The 19,154-nt window shown below is 38.5% G+C and overlaps 1 long non-coding RNA gene across 5 annotated transcripts; it reads right to left on the reverse strand.

Annotated features, from left to right (window-relative positions):
- Positions 1 to 1,250: 1,250 nt before the first annotated feature.
- Positions 1,251 to 18,525, reverse strand: LOC130917856 (uncharacterized). 5 transcript variants are annotated; one of them, XR_009063529.1, is made up of 6 exons: positions 17,704 to 18,525; positions 17,139 to 17,368; positions 16,835 to 16,987; positions 16,452 to 16,638; positions 5,282 to 9,959; positions 1,251 to 3,056 (listed from the first exon to the last, which is right to left on the reverse strand). It is a non-coding gene; the product is annotated as an uncharacterized LOC130917856 (long non-coding RNA). The 5 variants fall into 5 exon arrangements; XR_009063528.1 differs by having other exon boundaries at positions 1,251 to 3,053; positions 4,891 to 9,959; XR_009063527.1 differs by having other exon boundaries at positions 4,891 to 9,959.
- Between the last annotated feature and the right edge of the window lie 629 nt (positions 18,526 to 19,154).

Here is a 19,154-nt window from a genome sequence, read left to right on the forward strand (position 1 = left end):
GAGGGCACACACATCGGTAAACAAGCCACTTGTCTGACACAGCTTACAGACACTGCCGTCCTTACATACAGTGCGCTCCTATTTCATCAAAGGCGCATAGGATGACTCCGCCCATCCATCTCACTCAGAATGGAAATGTAAAAAAAAACAACTGAGAACACATCTAATGGCACTAGTTGGCAGCTATTTGTATCTCTTTTGAAAAGGTATTCGGATCTGGAGAGTTGACAACACGTACAGAACACCTGAACTCACTCACATGGACACTTTTTTTCTGCGCCTTGAAAATGAAAGGACCCTTATTGTAAAGAGCTACATGGGTTTCTGGATTTCTCGACCTAAAAATACCTTGCATCACTAATAATGGCAGCTCCTTGGATCTCAAGAGTTGACAAAGCAAACAACACATGAAATGAACTGTACATTTTTTGTCGGCTCTTTGCAAATGGAATAACGAAGGAATAATACCTGCTTTTGGAACAGATGAGCAGTCCATTAATCACATTTAAAAAGTGAGGCAAATACAGTGCCCTCCATAATTATTGGCACCCCTGAAAAAGATGTGTTTTTTAGCTTCTAATATTTTTTTTTAATTCAAATAATATGGGACCTTAATGGAAAAAAAAAAAAAGAAAAATCCAACCTTCAATACAGGTGCACTCATTCAGTGTGGAAAGAATCCCACATAATGAAAAAAATTATTTGACATCAAATAATGTGTGTCACAATTATTAGCACCCCTGGTGTTAATACTTTGTACAACCCCCTTTTGCCAACAAAACAAGGTCACTACACAACCATTATTTTCATTTTTTTTTTTTTATAGTTCAATACAATTCTAAAAATATTCACATGAACAAAACAATTTCAATTAAAAATAAATACACTCTGCTTATAGCGTCTAACAACAACTTACATTGGTATGAAGAAGTATCGGAACCTTTTGGAATTTCTCACATTTCTGCATAAATCACCATCAAATGTGATCTGATCTTTGTCAAAATCACACAGATGAAAAAACAGTGTCTGCTTTAACTAAAACCACCCAAACATTTTTAGGTTTTCACATAAGCGGATTTTTAGGGGGGTCCAGGGGGTCCAGGCCCCCCCGCCATGGTGGCCGAAAAGTGTCATTGCATGTAATTGACTTCCCTATATATATGCAAAAGTTCTAAAGCAATAAAACAAACAACAAAAATGAACAAAAAAAGATTTTTATAATGGGTCAAAATGATTTTTTTAGACTGTCATTTGCTTTGCATTTTTTTTTTTTTTTTTTTTTTTAAATGAGGGGAGGGCAATTTTAATTTTCAAATGATTTTTTTTTTCTTTGTTTGACAAAATAAATACATCTTTTTTATTAAAGCAACTTTTTGGGGGATTGAATGATTTAGACACAAATGTCCCACAAAAAGGATTGCTAAAATCGAAAAACAAAATTTAGTGAAAAATGCAAATATTTGAGTCTCAAATATTTTTTCGCATTCAAAAACTTTTTTTGTATGATTGAAATGTTTCTTTTTTTGATTTTTTTGTTGTTGAAAATACATATTTTTTGATTGAATTATAAAGACACAAATGTCCTAGCCAAAATGTGTACCAGACGCAAAACAACATTACTTCAATCAAAATACTTGCTTCAACCAATAAATAAATAAATAAATAACTTCAATCAAAAAAAAAAAAAAAACCAAACAGCTTTAATAGCTTTATTTTTGCCTTCAAACACATTTTTTTTGGAGGTGACTTTTTTTTTTAATTGAAAATATATATTTTGATAGAACTTTTTTTTTCTTGATTAAAGCAACTTTTTTTGGGATCGAATAATGACGACAGAAATCTACCTCCATATGGCTCCGCTGAGATGATACAATTATGACTGGGGTAACTACACTGGCGGGCACACAATATTCAATGGATGACCTTCTTGGCGAAAAGTACAGCTGTCCTAAGCAGCCTGATCTAGAATTCCCCTCAAGAATGATGGGAAACAAAAAAAAAACGCTCATTTTCAACTTATTGTTATAAACATTCTTGTAAGTTAATTTTATTGCTGACACTGTGTTTTGGGGTCATCAACATGTTGTGCCCCCCCCGCCCCAAAAGCCAAACACCGCCTATGGCTTTTCATATTTCAATGAGGATAGTATGCAAACAATGACAGAAAGGGGAAAATAAGTAAGTGAACTATCACATTTAATATTTTGTGGCCCACACTTTGGAAGCAATAACTTTAACCAGACGCTTCCTGTAGCTGCAGATCAGTCCGGGACATCGATCAGGACTAATCCGGGCCTATTCTTCTCTACAAAACTGCTGTATTTCAGTCAGATTCCTGGGATGTGTTGAATGAGTTGGTGTCTTTAGGTCATGCCACAGCATCTCAATGGGGTTCAAGTCTAGACTTTGACTTGGCCACTCCAGAACATTAAAGGAACCTTTTTAAATTACCTGTTAAATGATTAATCCTCAAGGTTCCAGTCATGTTCGTTTTCGTTAAAGGACTCCAATAACGACATTTTCAAAGTCAACAATTTCTTGCCCTAAGTTTTTGACAGAGGAGTTCTAAACAGCATGCTGGGTTAATGAACTACTCCTCGTCCTAGCCCAAAAAAGATCGGAGTAGACTGACCAAGCCTTTCTGGCTTGGCCGGTATTTTATAGATGAGGAACTGAGGATGTGAGTTCTTGTGATTGGTTGAATGTCCATGGAATTCCTGTCCCTTGATGCCAAATGGGGAGATGGTTATTCTCGATGTCAGCTGTTGGCTTCGCCAGAATAGGTGCTCCTACACGTCTTCTGGTCCTCGGAAATGTGCCCTTTGCTCCCTTCTTCTTCTTTAAGTATTAGAGATCGCTAACAACAATTAAGATAAATGAAAGTGCCTATAATATAAAAATAAAAAACCACAAAAAGAAATCTAGAATGCAGACAACAACGCAAAGTAAGGACACTGTCCCATCCCCATGGAGACAAGGGTCAGCTCCACCATAACCTCAGGATTCAGAGGTTCAAGTTAACATTGGCCCAATGGATCTTCTCTCACCATGGTCTCCTGGAAAAAAGTAATAAAACTCCTAAGACAAAGATACCACAGCCACATACAAGCACCGAAATACCTACTTAACACCCCCAACACAGAATTTTAATTAATAGATATGACTTGCAATCCTTTCATGGTTCCGGTGACCATCCTATCCCTAGCCGTGTTGTTAAAACTGTTAATATTAGAACAATTTAATACGAGTACGTGCACCCCCTGTTGCAACTAACAGGCAGTCGAGGGTACTCTATACTGACATGCCATGCAGGAAATAGTCGGAAATCGTTCATGAACCTAAACGCTAATATGGAGGCAAAATAAATCTGACTTCGACAATTATAATAATAAATACAGTCAAAATTTTAGTTTCGGATAACCAATGGAAAAAAACTCTAACCTAGGACTGCAACTAATGATTATTTAATAATCGATTAATCGGATAAATGTCAATTTCTTAATTAATCACAATTCAATTTGAAGTTGAATTGGGCATATTATGAGTGACAATGAAAAACGGAATAACTATTTCCTTGCAAAATACTTTATTACAGCATCCTGACTTAACTGTAGTCTACAAATGTACCGTTTTAAGTGCATAAAACTTGTTCCAAGTAGTCAGTAACGGACCTATGTATAAAACCTTAAAACAATTTCTCAGTACACAAATAAGAAGTAGTCCTGTTCTTTCAAATAGGAATGTGCTGCTGTTTGACATATTATATCCTGTGGGCAAAGCGTTTGAGACAACCTTGTTGTGACATAGGGCTATACAAATAAAACTGAATTGAATAAAAATGAATCGGCGAGCTTGATCAAAAAAATAGAATAAATACAAACCAAATCCAATTACAAAGCGCACTCTCTTTTATGACTATTTACAGTTCGAACGGGAGCTCGTGTAGAAAGGAGACTAAGGCTGTTATGGATTATTACGGAAATAATAAATCAATGCCATTTATCTGTATGGTTTCTTCATAAAACAGAAATGAGACCACTTTACTATCTAACAATAACTCAAGTGTAATTTTGCTTCTCCAAAACACAATACAACCGGACCCTTAAATCACTAATAACCAAAATCACTAACTATCTCAGTGCTCCATGCTAAGCAGCAACGTCTCGTCAACAATTAACACAAACAATACAATTGGCTTCATTTATAGACCCTACCCACCGACGTCACAAAACCACGTGCTCGCTGTATGGTTCCGCCCCCTTGTCCGTCATTTTGTGTCTGTATTATCAATGGTCTCAATTGATCGAGCAATTTATAATGCATTTCATGGAAGACCCGGTGCTTTTGGATGCCGTAAACTCACTTGATGCGTTGCATAAAAGGCGTTATGTGGAAAAGCTTCAGTTTATCCATTCGCCAGATCCATATTTGATGCCTAAATCGATGTTTTTCGACCCGCTGTCTCCGCCGTATTTGCCTGACATCTGCTAGCTACCCTGATATGTACAACTATCTTGTCCACACAAAATAAGCCTATTCTCACGAAAGTTTGAAAAACTTTAAGAGCTTGGAGGCTTATAAATACTTTGTTGCTGGTTGGGTGAAACAGGTCCTCGTCCACGAAAATTCGGCAGGAATCTATCTTGTGCTTGGAAAGGTGAGTTACGAAATTTTCAATTCAAAATCTTTTGTTCTTGCTAACATCCACTGTCAAGTCTAATGTATTTCATGTCGTTTGTCAATGGAGTTAGGGCTTTTAATGTTTATATGGTTTAGCGATAGCACTCTCACTACATACATACGTGTATGTTGTCGGCGATTAGCCGAGCAATGATCTTAATTGTGGTTGTCAGCCCAAAACCCTCTAAATATATATTAAATGCATCTTACCAGATATAAAATGACGACTACATAATCTGTGGTAATCGTTTGGAGCCCAGTTTTCTCGTCGAATTGCAGCAGCCCATCTCGCTCTCTTCTCTCCGGGTCTCTCGGAATCCGGTAGAACTTCAAGTCTCTCCGTCTTCTCCGTCTATCTTCTCTGTTATTGCAACCGACCGCCACACACGCCTTCACCATTTTGATTATTAATGTTAACGAGCAGAAAAACACGTAAATAGGAGGAATGTACGTAGCCGTAACAGGTAAACATGATGTGTTGACGGACAAATGGGCGGCACCAGTCAGGAGGAAGGAGTTGTGACGTCACGTGGGCAGGGTCTATACTCACCTCTGACAGAGGCACACTGGATGTAACCACATACTGTACAAGACAATTTACCTCTCGACACTTCGGACATCCCAGACGTTGTTAGATCATTTTGGTCTGTCAGCCAAAGTTTCTCTAGCCCGAAATAAGTTCCTGAAACTAAAATCAGAACGATCACCAGAGTCATGATGACAGCAGTTTTCGGCCAAACATATTTGACCCCTTTTTTGTTAGTTTACTCCCTATACAACAGAAAAAGAAGAAAAAAAAAACGCCACAGAAACAAATCAACGATTATAAAATCTAGCGAACAATAACCCCAAAACGAGTAAGATAAGAGTGGCAAAAAGTTACTGAACCGAAAATGAAAGGCCAGAAACAGGCACTGGGCGAGTCTGTGACACATGGTACCTGTCCTCCGTCCAGAGAGGCGGACAGCATGAGACGTTCTCAAGGGCAGGATCTGAAACACAAAGTGATGACACGAAAAGACAACTGCTCCTAGTAGGGCTTGTAGCCCTTGGGCGGTTCCACGTCCGGCTGGAGCAGAGGTTGCGCTAGACTTTTTCGTTGTCTGTCATTTTGACTGACAGGGTCATAAAAATCCGGTCATAATCTATTTTTACCAGTCACTTAAATTTTTTAAATGATGATAATGACATTGTGGTGACCCTTTGTTTGGCATAATTCACCTTCCGTAATTGTGTGTCCATTTGGCCGAGCGCGTTACCGGCTACGACACAGTCACGTGACAGAGACATTTAAGAGCCGCGCACGTTCCGGCGTGAATAGAGAGTTCACAGAGAGCAGCAGAGCTATAGCGGTTGGACACAGCAATTCGAGCTAACAAGACTCTTAACATTGCATACCGCTTCAACAGTATTTAGTAGTGATGGCCAAATGAAGCCTCATGAAGCAATGAAGCTTTGCAGCCAATCGGTTTGCACATGTAGCAAAGCTTCATTTACTCTATGGCGCCATCAAGTGGTCTACAACAGGGGTCCCCAACCTATTCCACTAAGGCCCACTGTGGGTGCAGGATTTCATTCTTACCAAACAAGATGACAACACTTTTTCCCCAATCTGGTGTTTTACAAGTGCAATCAGTTGATTGCTGTCAGGTGTGGCTTGTTTTAGCAGAAGCCTCATTGGTTCAACTGTCTCTGCTGGATCAGCTGGAACAAAAATCAGGACCCACAGTGGGCCTTGAGGACTGGGTTGGAGACCCCTGGTCTACAAGCCCAAGTGGTCAACATTGTTAAGAATTCAATGGTTATTTGATTATGACAAAGATATGAATGTGCTTATGTTAGTAATTTAGTATGTGAACAAAATACAACAAGTGCTAAGGATAATTTGTTATTCATTTTGTTGAGAAATAATAGCTTTCCCACAGTGGCTGGCTTTAAACGGTTTCTTTTTTTGGACAATATTGCACCAGCTTTAGAAAATATTCTTTCACAAGGCACAGATGAAGCTGGGGTGCAGATAAATGTGAGTGCCAGTTTATATAAATTTGGGTAGGTATTCTTTTGTGCCTCCCAGTACACTATTGGATTGTTCATTCTGTTGATGTTTGGTTCAGATAGGTACACACACTCACATTTATATTAATGTAGTTCTTCTCCCTTACCTTATTGAAAGCAATCAAATGAAAATGTTCCCATACAGGGGAGGGTCGCTTTTTTTGCGCAGTTTCCATCGCAAGCAAAGGACAAGGCTCGAAAAAAGATTGCACTGGTTGCACTGTTGCGCACAGATCATGTAACAAGTACAGGAGCCCGAAATGCACAAAATGTGAGATAACAGGCGATCGCCATTGCGTTTTGCAACCAATTTATACCGTAGTCTGTAGCCTACTGTGTTTGCAATGCGCGCCGAACGTCGGATCACTTCCGAAGCGTTAACTAGATTCAGTCGGCCGGCGAGGCTTCTCACGACATCGTTTCCGGGTTCTGCCGAAATGACGCGCGCCTCTTCGTGGCGCTTCGTGGAAACACCCCTCCCTTTACTCGACACAAGCTTCGGAACCTCGGCCCATTTCGTCCTATCACTAGTGTTTAGTTTTCATTCCAATTAATATTCTGTCCGAACAAGCTTAACAGAGAATCCACACCATGCCATCACACATCAAGCAGATGAATATGTAACTTTTTCTCCGCTGTGACAAAAACAGCTGACTGTGGCCCAGGTAGGTATGGAACAATGAAATTAATAGTTCACCTGCTGTGGCCTGAACGCAGTCTTCCTCCTGGTGCGCATGGACTTGAATTGCGTGCCCGCTTGTGCAGTCCCTGTTTTTTCACCTCTTTTATCAACACCATCGTCGTTTTGGGGCTTTTTGAAGAAACTTTGGACACTCAGTTGCCTTGACATTTTTCAGAGTAAAGCCAACGACGTCATGCATCAAGAGAGACAATAGCTAATTAATATGCCCACTCTCCACCCTGTGGTCTGGGGTGTGAATTGCAACCTGTCAAAATGACGGATGGACTTCAGTTTTTTCCGTCACCGTTTTTAAAAATCGGTCAACGACGGAAAATATTCGGTTAACGCGACCCCTGGGCTGGAGCAAAGCCGAGGCTGGACAGGGCATCAGGCGACCAGTCAGGAGTTCAAAAATTGTGAACCCTGTCCGGCAGTTAACAAGTTGCCTGATGGAAAACATAACAAGAGGCAGGGCTTGGAGCCAAATAAGCCCTGTTTGTGCACACATTTTCACCAAGCGCTGTTTGATGATGCGATTCATTAACTCCACAAGAGTTTGAGATTGAGGATGATATGCGGAACCAAATATGTGCCTGAGTCCCAGCATGGATTTAACAGCAGCCAAAGAATTTAGCATTTTTGCTATAAGGCAAATCTATGTTTTTTTTATCTGCGACTAAATAATGTTCGTAATGTGCACTTTCCCTATCAAATAAATAAGAATTTGTCGTGAAATTCTTGCCATAACACAATCTGATTAATTCCAGGAACCCATAAATTCGAATATAGTAGTTAACTAATGCTCTGATGACGGGCAGAGCATCCAAATAGTTAGGCCCCATGCCACCCTGAAAATGTCAACAATCAGCAACAGGTACACCACAAATTTATAATGTCCTAATCAGATAATTTTTCTAAAATCTGATCAAATGATTTTCTCTGACTTGTTTAGAGTGTTAAAAACCAGTTAGCAGATTAATGCGTCAGATTATTCCATTTATTTTAAGTAAATATGACAATTTCTTCTTATTAAGCCCATATGTCTAAAAGTTTGTATATTTTCACCCAAATCAAGAAAAAATTGCTTACAATTATAGTCATTGAACAATATCCATTCTTGATTTAAAAACATATCTCTACCAAACTATAAACAAATATTTTTTCAAGATTAAACACGCTAATTCATTTCTTAAAATAAATTTGTCAAGATTATTTTCAGCTAGCTATTTTTACACTCACGGAAATTTGTGTAAAATTGGTTTGAAGATAGTTTCACTTATTTCTAGTAGACAAAACAAGGGAATTTAACTCATTTTAGGGAGATTGGTTTCGTTTGGACCTGCACCACCATGTACATAAAGTCCATTACCACCACTTCCTTAGTGCAAAGGCCCATTCCAGTATTGTCAGTCCAGTCAGTAGTCATAGGAATCATTTATGCATATTTCTTGCTTAGGCCTTGCATAATTCCAGTCCATACAGCAAATTTAGGGATAAAGCTCTGGGATCAACCTCAGAGATCCAGAAAAGAGAGTAAAATTTTAACATTAGTCCATCGAGGATATGGCACAATGGAGGAAAATTGTGAAGTACTCGGAGTGAGCACCTAATCGAAATCATGTCTTAGAAATGGCACCGATCATCTACACTGGAGTTTCTTCCTGGAAACCTTGAACCCCAAATCACCAAGAAAGAGTAACAAGGTGTGGGTTGCTTTCAAACAGTTTTCAGTCGATTTTCTATCAAAATAGGACTGTTGAAGGCAGAGACCAATTCTTCCAAGACCCTGCCCTTTGGCAGCCTCTCGTACGTCTCTGTAATGTCTTTGGCTGCCTCCTGTTTACAGGGGTGCTGGGGCACATTGACAAAAGTATTCGGATCTACCTCAAATATGACATGAGTCACCGTGATGCAGTCCAATGTCACCAGGTCCTTCGGACCACAGTGAGTCCGGCAGCAAGTTCAACAGCTGTTCGGCGTCCTCGTGGTCCGAAAGCTCACCACGCTGAAAATGTATCAACCTCGTATGTTCCAACACCTCCACATCCACCACAGTGACCTGTATACAAAAACATTCAGTACTTGACGAATTGATGACATAGGGTAGTTGAACTCATGTCCAATCTGTTGCCAAACGGCATTGTCTCACCATGGGTCCCAGTTCTAAAGCTTCATGTCTTAGATCTAAATAGTAGTGAAGTGTGTGAACAAGAATTTTAACTCATCATGCAACACTCACTCTGTATGTTTGTCAAGGTGGTTGCTACCGCCACCCCTAGCTTGCTTATATAGATGTGTATGCAACTAAACGTCCAACTTTCACCCTAAATTTATTCAAAGGCTTATGGAAAGACCAAATCAGTGTCCCTGTCTTTAAAGTGTGAGATGTAAGGGATCGAACGGAGGGCCGCATGAGGCAAGAGAGTTGATTCAGAGCTACCACCTCAGGAAGGCCGAGTGGACGCCGCCTTCGTCCTTGTTTTCTGGTTGGAGTCAGAACCACTGAATGTCAGCTGTTGCTTGGTAGGCCTTGGGGTGGACCCTGAAAAAGTGCCTAGAAAATGAGTTTCGTTCCACTGTCTGGGCACTACTTGTTCAATGCATTTTTTGATAGATAATACCCTTCTGAACTTTGGGTTAAAAGTTTACCCAACGTTTCCCTGCACCAATTTTGTCAAAAGCCAGGAATATATATATATATATATATATATATATATAGGGAAATAACAAAAAACGAAAATCTGGTGCTGCCATTTCTGGTTGTAAAATGTCTTACATTAAATTTGGCAACACAAAATCTTTCTCAAATGTCATACATACATGTACCTAATATCAGAAACAAGTATTGGTGGTTTAGTATACTCAAATGTGAATTTAGATCATTAAATGTAGCAAATCTGTGCAAAAAAATCACTTCAACTAGAGGTGACACCAGCACATGGAGCACATATGTTACATTTATCTAAAAGCTTATGTTTTATATATGAAAACAATTCACAACCTACTATGCAATGAAAGGTACACAATAGGCAGCATACACACACACACACACGCACACACACACACACACACACACACACACAAAATATATATATATATATATATATATATATATATAAAACCATGGCACTTCATTGGAACATCCATCTTTTTTGGCAGTCTATCTTTTGGGAAAAGGGAATACAGACATTTTTTTGTTTGTTTTAAAAGTGTTAAAATGGAGAGTACCATCTTGATAATGAATCAAAACATATTTTACATGGTGGGTGATTACTCATCAATATCACTATCATCAGTGTCATTATCCCATGTGCCTCTTTCAGTTTCCTTTGAAATATTTTCACAGTTCTGGTAGTGGCATAAATCTGTACAAGACATTTTTGCAGACAAGAGTGAACATCTTTCAGTCTCACACTTGCTCATCTTGCAACCACAGTGGACTACCTGTAGCACACTATGTGTATGGAGATAGAATAGTGCCAAAAGAAGTGAGGTTGTGAAATGAAAATTATACCTGTAAAATGACCAATTTTAACTAAAAAACACTTGCATTTCCAAATTTTGCGTTGTGTAATAAACATGAAAAAAAACACGATGTAAAAAATAAATTCTACAAGTGTTTTTTTTCCAATTACAAGTGATTTTTTTTGTTCTACAGGTTTTTTTCTTCACTACGGGTTAAAAATGAGCAATTACAAGTGCACAAGTTTTGTCACATTCTTGTCGAGTTTTATGAGCCAAAAAAGATACTCGTAACCTAGTTTTAAAATAAAAACATACCTGTAAAATGACTAATTTTTACTTGTAAAACAAAAAAACAACAACTTGTATTTCCAAATTTTGCGTTGTGAAATAAACATGAAAAAAACACAATGTAAAAAATAAATTCTACAAGTGTTTTTTTTCCAATTACAAGTGATTTTTTTGTTCTACAGGTGTTTTTTCTTAGCTACGGGTTAAAAATTACCAATTACAAGCGCATAAGTTTTGTCTCCTTCTTGTCGAGTTTTATGAGCCAAAAAAGATACTCGTAACCTAGTTTTAAAATAAAAACATACCTGTAAAATGACTAATTCTAACTTGTAAAACAAAAAAACAACTTGTATTTCCAAAATTTGCGTTGTGAAATAAACATGAAAAAAACACAATGTAAAAAATAAATTCTACAAGTGTTTTTTTTTCCCAATTACAAGTGATTTTTTTTGTTCTACAGGTGTTTTTTCATCACTACGGGTTAAAAATGACCAATTACAAGTGCACAGGTTTTGTCACATTCTTGTCGAGTTTTATGGGCCAAAAAAGATACTCGTAACCTAGTTTTAAAATAAAAACATACCTGTACATTTGACTAATTTTAACTTGTATAACAAAAAAAAAAAACCTTGTATTTCCAAATGTTGCGTTGTGAAATAAACATGAAAAAAAAACCACAATATAAAAAAAAATTCTACAAGTGTTTTTTTTCCATTTACTCGTGATTTTTTTGTTCTACAGGTGTTTTTTCTTTGCTTACAACCTCGCGAGTTTTGTCTCCCCCTTGTCGCGTTTTCAGAGACAAAAGTCACTTGTAACCAAAGATGAAAAAATCTACTTGTACATCGAAATAATCTGTTGTAAAAAACAAACACAAAAATATCATTCCAAGTCGTGGTCAAAAGAAGACGTTAAGAACACAAGCTAGTGAATAGTTCTTCGGGTGTTTTTTCTTTAATGATCTACAAGTGTTTTCTGAGCATGTACAACTAAATTTCGGGGTAAGCATGTGAGCCAAAATTCTGACCAATCAGAACGGCGATTGTTCAGGCGGAGGGCGGGACACACCATTGCCGACCTGCTGGCTTCTGCTTCCACTTCCATATGATGGCAGATGATAGAAATGGCGAAACCCCTTAGGTAAGGAGTTTACTTTGTTTTCGCTTGTGTGTCATGTACTAAAATGATTTTTCAAGCAAATGGAATCCCAATTTCAATATCAGCTGATTTTGCATTTTTAAAGAAGGGCACGAAAATCGATGTCGAGCAAGCCACAGTTAGCTATGTTGACTTCGAGTGTTGAGTTGATACGGTGTTACAAGCATAGGAAGAACTCGAAAGACATGACAGGAAAAACGGCAATTAACGACGGCGCGTACCGTCGCCCGTGTTATAGATTCCGGAAAACTAGAGATATTATCGTTTTAATTTGATTTTTTTTTTTTTGTGCATGAGTGAACAGTACAGGGCATTAACGCTATTGGAACGGGGCGTCATTTCTTTATATACGGCAAGTCGGAATTGGCTAATTTGGTTTTATTTTTTTTGGCTTAAAATGGTAATATAATAGATCATTGTGCAATCATATTTCATATAGATGGAGTTGTGCTGAGAAAGTATAGCAAGCAAGACACGCAGCGCATGGTAGATTTTTACATGGTAGAGATTGTAATATGTATATAAGTATTCAAAAATATAAACGTCCAAGAAAATCCTGTTAGTACTTTGATCTTACAAATGTAATGCTTTATGTTACATATGCAACCATTTTGTTTTACTTTACATTTGGCAATCAGCTATTGCGAATTAAAATATTCTGAATTACAATACCTTGTTATACAGATGATTACCAAAACAACCATTGTATATATCATGTTGGGATAGTTTCATTTAAAGAAGAATATTTTTTTCCCATATATTGCCGTAGACTTCACCATCTCACCTGATTCAAAATCAGGTGAACTCACACTTGGGTGCAAAAATATGCGATTGAGACATCTCTAATTGTAACCTTGCAATTGAAAAGTTACCTTAAAATAGTTTCAATTTATATAATTTGTTCATTACCTTCGCAGATCCTCAAGACACATTGGAACAATTGGTGAAATTCTCAGTTGGCTGGGAGATTCCATTGGAAGACATGCAAGTGGAGATAGTTGAAGCAGAGCATCCCACATCTTCAACTCGCCTCCCTTGCCTACGATTGCCAAGTCACTACACTACTCAACTTGAGGACTTTAAACAGAGTTGGAAGTATTGCAGTGCATCAGTAGATTATCTATTTTGGAATTATAGCGTATTGTTTTTGTATAACTGAGTATTAAAGCTAAACAAAAGAGGAAAAAAATGCGACTACGAGATTTAAGTCGTAGTATTAGAACAAGAAAAAAAGCCATAACGTTAGAAGAATAAAGTCATGTATTGCAATATTAAGAGGATAATCTCGTGGTCCTATTTTTTTAAAAATTTGTTTGACCTGTCGTACTAGACCAGGGGTGCCCAAGTCCAGTCCTCGAGAGCCCCTATCCAGCTCGTTTTCCCATGTCTCCCTCCTTTAACACACCAAAATCAAATGATCAGCTCATCAGCAAGCTCTACAGGAGCCTGATAACAGTCCTGATTATTTGAGTCAGGTGTGTTGGAAGGAGACATGGAAAACAAGCTGGATAGGGGCTCTCGAGGACTGGACTTGGGCACCCCTTTACCAGACTGCTTTTGCTAGGGTGATGATCTTCTTCAAATGTTTGACAATGGTAAAACAGTAAATTTGTTACATGTTCCCTGTTCAATATGGAGGTCCAAAGCCACCAAAATTAAAATTATTACCTTGATGCATTTCCATATATTTCATCTTTGAATCTTATGTTTCAATCATTCTCGTTTTCATATGCACTTTTATTTTTCCTTCATTTTTAATTTTTGCAGCTTTGGTCCTCCATAGTACAAATGTTCCAAGAATTGCTAATGAAAAATGTTGGTGAAATAAAATGTTCAAAAGGTACGTCATGTTTCCCCCAATTTAAAGGGCGTTTAATGAAATTATACATATTCAATGTACATGCATTACAGTGTCATAAAAAATGTCTGCACCAAGATTACTTATATTAGTGGGTCCAAAGCAGCAGCCAATCCAGCATGTTCTGCAGTCGTGAATTGGCATTCAATATGTGGTATGAAAATTCCAGAGTTTGGCTCACTTGTTTTCCCAGTCCATCCGGAATCTGTAGATCCTGTTAAAATATAATGCACCAATTTGAGCAATAACACGAGGTAATACTGTATATGAGCATTGTGACATGGTTAAGTTGCAAGCAAAGTGCCAAAGACAGCCATGACAAAATTCAGTGCATAATCATGACAGTCATACAGTTTATACACAAAAGTTTAATATTTACCAAGGAAATTATTCTTTGTCAATGATTTATTTTGCTTTAGTTGCGTTATTGAGTAGCAAACTAATACACTTGCCAGGCAATGTTTAATGAATGCAGAAGAACAGTAGAACACCTGTGTATGAAAAAGCTCAGCTAGTTACGGTACGCGTCGTCGTTAGGTACTTTCTATCAAATGTTTTTCCAACTTCTTCCCATCCTTCGCGTACGTGTCACCCAGGACCTTACCAAGTTGCTGTCCGTGGCCATGCAAAGGCAACATAGCTAACCGTGGCTAACTGGCTCCACATCGATTTTCGTGCCCTTCTTTAAATGCAAAATCAAGTGATATTGAAATTGGGATTACATTTGCTCGAAAAATCCTTTTAGTACATGACACCCAAGAGAAAACAAAGTAAACTCCTTACCTAAAGGGTTTTGCCATTTCTATCATCTGCCATCATATGGAAGCGGAAGCAGAAGCCAGCAGGTCGGCAATGGTGTGTCCCGCCCTCCGCCTGAACAATCGCCGTTCTGATTGGTCAGAATTTTGGCTCACATGCTTACCCCGAAATTTAGTTGTACATGCTCAGAAAACACTTGTAGATCATTAAAGAAAAAACACCCGAAAAACTATTCACTAGATTGTGTTCTTAACGTCTTCTTTTGACCACGACTTGGAATGATATTTTTGTGTTTGTTTTTTACAACAGATTATTTCGATGTACAAGTAGATTTTTTCATCTTTGGTTACAAATGACTTTTGTCTCTGAAAACGCGACAAGGGGGAGACAAAACTCGCGAGGTTGTAAGCAAAGAAAAAACACCTGTAGAACAAAAAAATCACTTGTAAATGGAAAAAAAACACTTGTAGAATTTTTTTTATATTGTGTTTTTTTCATGTTTATTTCACAACGCAACATTTGGAAATACAAGGTTTTTTTTTTGTTATACAAGTTAAAATTAGTCAAATGTACAGGTAAGTTTTTATTTTAAAACTAGGTTACGAGTATCTTTTTTGGCCCATAAAACTCGACAAGAATGTGACAAAACTTGTGCACTTGTAATTGGCAATTTTTAACCCGTAGTGATGAAAAAACACCTGTAGAACAAAAAAAAATCACTTGTAATTGGAAAAAAAACCACTTGTAGAATTTATTTTTTACATTGTGTTTTTTTCATGTTTATTTCACAACGCAAATTTTGGAAATACAAGTTGTTGTTTTTTTGTTTTACAAGTTAGAATTAGTCATTTTACAGGTATGTTTTTATTTCAAAACTAGGTTACGAGTATCTTTTTTGGCTCATAAAACTCGACAAGAATGTGACAAAACTTGTGCACTTGTAATTGGTAATTTTTAACCCGTAGCTAAGAAAAAACACCCGTAGAACAAAAAAATCACTTGTAATTGAAAAAAAAAACACTTGTAGAATTTATTTATTACATCGTGTTTTTTTCATGTTTATTACACAACGCAAAATTTGGAAATACAAGTGTTTTTTAGTTAAAATTGGTCATTTTACAGGTATAATTTTCATTTTACAACCTCACTTCTTTTGGCACTATTCTATCTCCATATTATGGAGAGAATGCCTTGTATTTTGCATCGTTGACATTTTTGGCAGTTGACTGGCCATACAGATGGCACACATATTTGCTCAATGCCTCAAATGTAGATTGGTCAAGGTTAAAACTACTACCCAGATCTGTAAACGCAGTCAGGTATTCTTCTTGCTGACAAGCAAGAGAAAATGTCTTTGTTTTGCCCTTGCCATGAAAGGCACTGGTCGAGTCACAACCTGTGAATGTATGGATGCCAATGAGGGCTGAACAAACACTTGGGCCAAGAGCTGGTTTTCCAACCAGATGTTGTGCTAGCCATTTGTTCAGTGTCACTTTCTTGGCTTACCTCAGTAGATTTGGTTGCTAATGTAGCCGATGACTGAGGTATCCTGTCTAAAAGTTTGTCTGTTGTTGATAATGTCTCCCAAAAAAACAACAAAAAAAAAAACATTTCAGACATGGTGCGCTGGAAAGGGGTGTGAAAAACCAACTGGGGGAAATCACGCTTCAGTCTTCTTTTCAGCAAAACCTACCTGAAACAAAGTTAAAGGGAAAGATGAGCACAAGACACACATATTCACATCACACACACCCACATTCACTCTTGCGCTTATATTTCTCATTCACACAAATACACCAAAGAGAACAAAATTAAACATTCTCTCAAAGCCTTTTTTTAGAGACTAAATACATTAAAAAAAATTTTTTAGTATGAAGATTCATAATTACCTGTAGTCTGAAGCATCAAGATACTCATGGTTCTTCACGGTGTTCACGAACAACCTTCTTAGCTTGTCCATTCTGAGCACTTCTTTGTCAACGATAATCCTTTGACGGATCACTTGCTCACAAAAGAGTTTGTAGCGCTCAGCATAGGGTTGTCTGAAACACACACACACACACACACACACACACACACACACACACACACACACACACACACACACACACTTAGGATGTGCAAAGAGTAACGCTTTCAATGCTTTGGCTAAAGGCAAGCAGAATACAAGTGACATGTTGACCGATGCTTTACCTTTGAAATGTGTAATTTTAGCAAAGTGTCAATGGAATAGTGCAATGTAATAACTCATAGTTCTTCGTCCCTCGTTGCAGTTTCTGCTGCTGTTGACTTGGTTAGGAACCTGGTGTAATCTCGGTAACAGGATTTATGGTATCGCACCTCCATTGCAACACAGTCTTTGTCTTTGATATGTAGAAGGATTGAAGAGTCTTTCTTCATCTCTACTGCCTGCAGCAACCAGCCTTTACACAAAAAAAGAATTAAGTATTATAGTACTATATTATAAATAAGTATTATTGTCGCATCACAGATTTAAAAGTAAAGGGTTTGTTGAGGTTGGTGAGAGTAGGGCGGGGGTGGTGGGGGTGGGTTGTAGCTGTGATCTATGGCTGTGAGGGGCACAGCTAACCCGAGTTTGGTAACAACTGCTGGATTCACTCGATAAATCATTCAGCAGCTCGCATTTTTACTAAACTATAGCCTTAAAAATGAACTTAACAACTAATCATTTTCAGTCCATTAATAAATATCGGTCCTATTGTAAATAAAAATGGGCGCGTGTCTGTGAGGCACATACCTGCCGACAATGTCTCTGCTTTGGCGAGATGATCCCGCTGCCGTATGCCTTCCGATCCCATTAAACGAGCATACCTTGACACTTTTTTTTACAAATAATGCAGGTGGCTGGAAGGACAGGGCCAGCAGAAGCGATGGGCAAACCAGAACGGGAACGAAGTGTTTTTTCTGGGACTTTCGGACGCTTCTGCAACTTCGCTAGTACTCGCAGGGGGGTCAGAATGGCTCGCGGCTGCAGATGGCTCTCCCCCAGCACGTGCGGATTTTTTCTCAGCCTTTAACAATTTCTGTTTATCAGTGAAACGCCGGTAACATTAATGTGGAATCCAGCGTCGCCAGTGTTACCTCCCTCGCGTGACTCGTGAGGTGACAGGTGGAAAAAGAGGATGACTGCTCTTGATTTCTTTATAACGGGTGGCGTTTACTGCTGCGCACACACTTAACGTCCGACTGCCTCAACGTAGCTAGACTCTCTCGCCTTCCGGCGCGCGCTCTCTTTTCCCCGCGCGCGCATGCGCATACACCCGCCTGACGTCTCCCAGGCAACCCGTGCAACACCAGGAATATTTTCAAAATCCATATCCACGCAATGCTTGTATATTCCTGCAAGATCCTTGTTAGCGCTGTGAAGACAAAGCCACTTTTTAAGCAGGTTCTGTACGTGTTCCACCGTTGAAAAGTGGAGTCCAAGACGTTCTCCTTCTTCACGGAAAAAAGATGCATATAGCATCGTTTATTTCCCACTTTCTGCGCTCTCTTTTTAACTTTTTTCTCCATTCGCTCTTCTTCGCTCTCCGACGCGGTAGTCGCCATTTGCGATATCTGGTTGTTTTGGTGAGGTGAAAGCGGCTACCTGATTGGCTCGTGTGACCAAAATCAGACCACTCCCGACCTAATGGCACTACGCGCACACCAGAGATCAATGCGCCTCAACGCAAAATACTCCCGGGGTTTCACCACGGTGAACAAAAAATGGGCACGTTTTCAGAGGGTGAACTCCACGTATTCTTACTTAGAGCTAATAAATCTATTTTATGAAGAAAAAATTAACTTGCAGTAGCTATTAGATCTAACCGATATATAACAGGAATAAATAGAGGAGGCATAGAACATAAAGTTTCATTGTACGCTGACGATTTACTCCTTTACATATCTAAAGCTCAAACTTCGATTCCACCTGCTCTTGACCTGCTACAACGATTCGGCAGATTCTCAGGTTACAAGCTCAATCTCCATAAGAGTGAATTGAAGCCTTTAGATGTTGTCAAATTTGAAATTGGTGAAGTCAGCTTGCCTTTTAAAGTGAATATTAGTAGCTTTAATTACTTGGGAATATTGGTAACCAAGCAATATAAGGGACTCCGTGAGCATAATTTTGACAGGCTCTTGGTTAGGACTAAGACTGATCTGGCTAATTGGTCACTACTGCATACCTCACTAGCAGCACGCGTT

The sequence above is a fragment of the Corythoichthys intestinalis genome, chromosome 6 (assembly GCF_030265065.1).
Source record: "Corythoichthys intestinalis isolate RoL2023-P3 chromosome 6, ASM3026506v1, whole genome shotgun sequence".
Taxonomy (NCBI): domain Eukaryota; kingdom Metazoa; phylum Chordata; class Actinopteri; order Syngnathiformes; family Syngnathidae; genus Corythoichthys; species Corythoichthys intestinalis.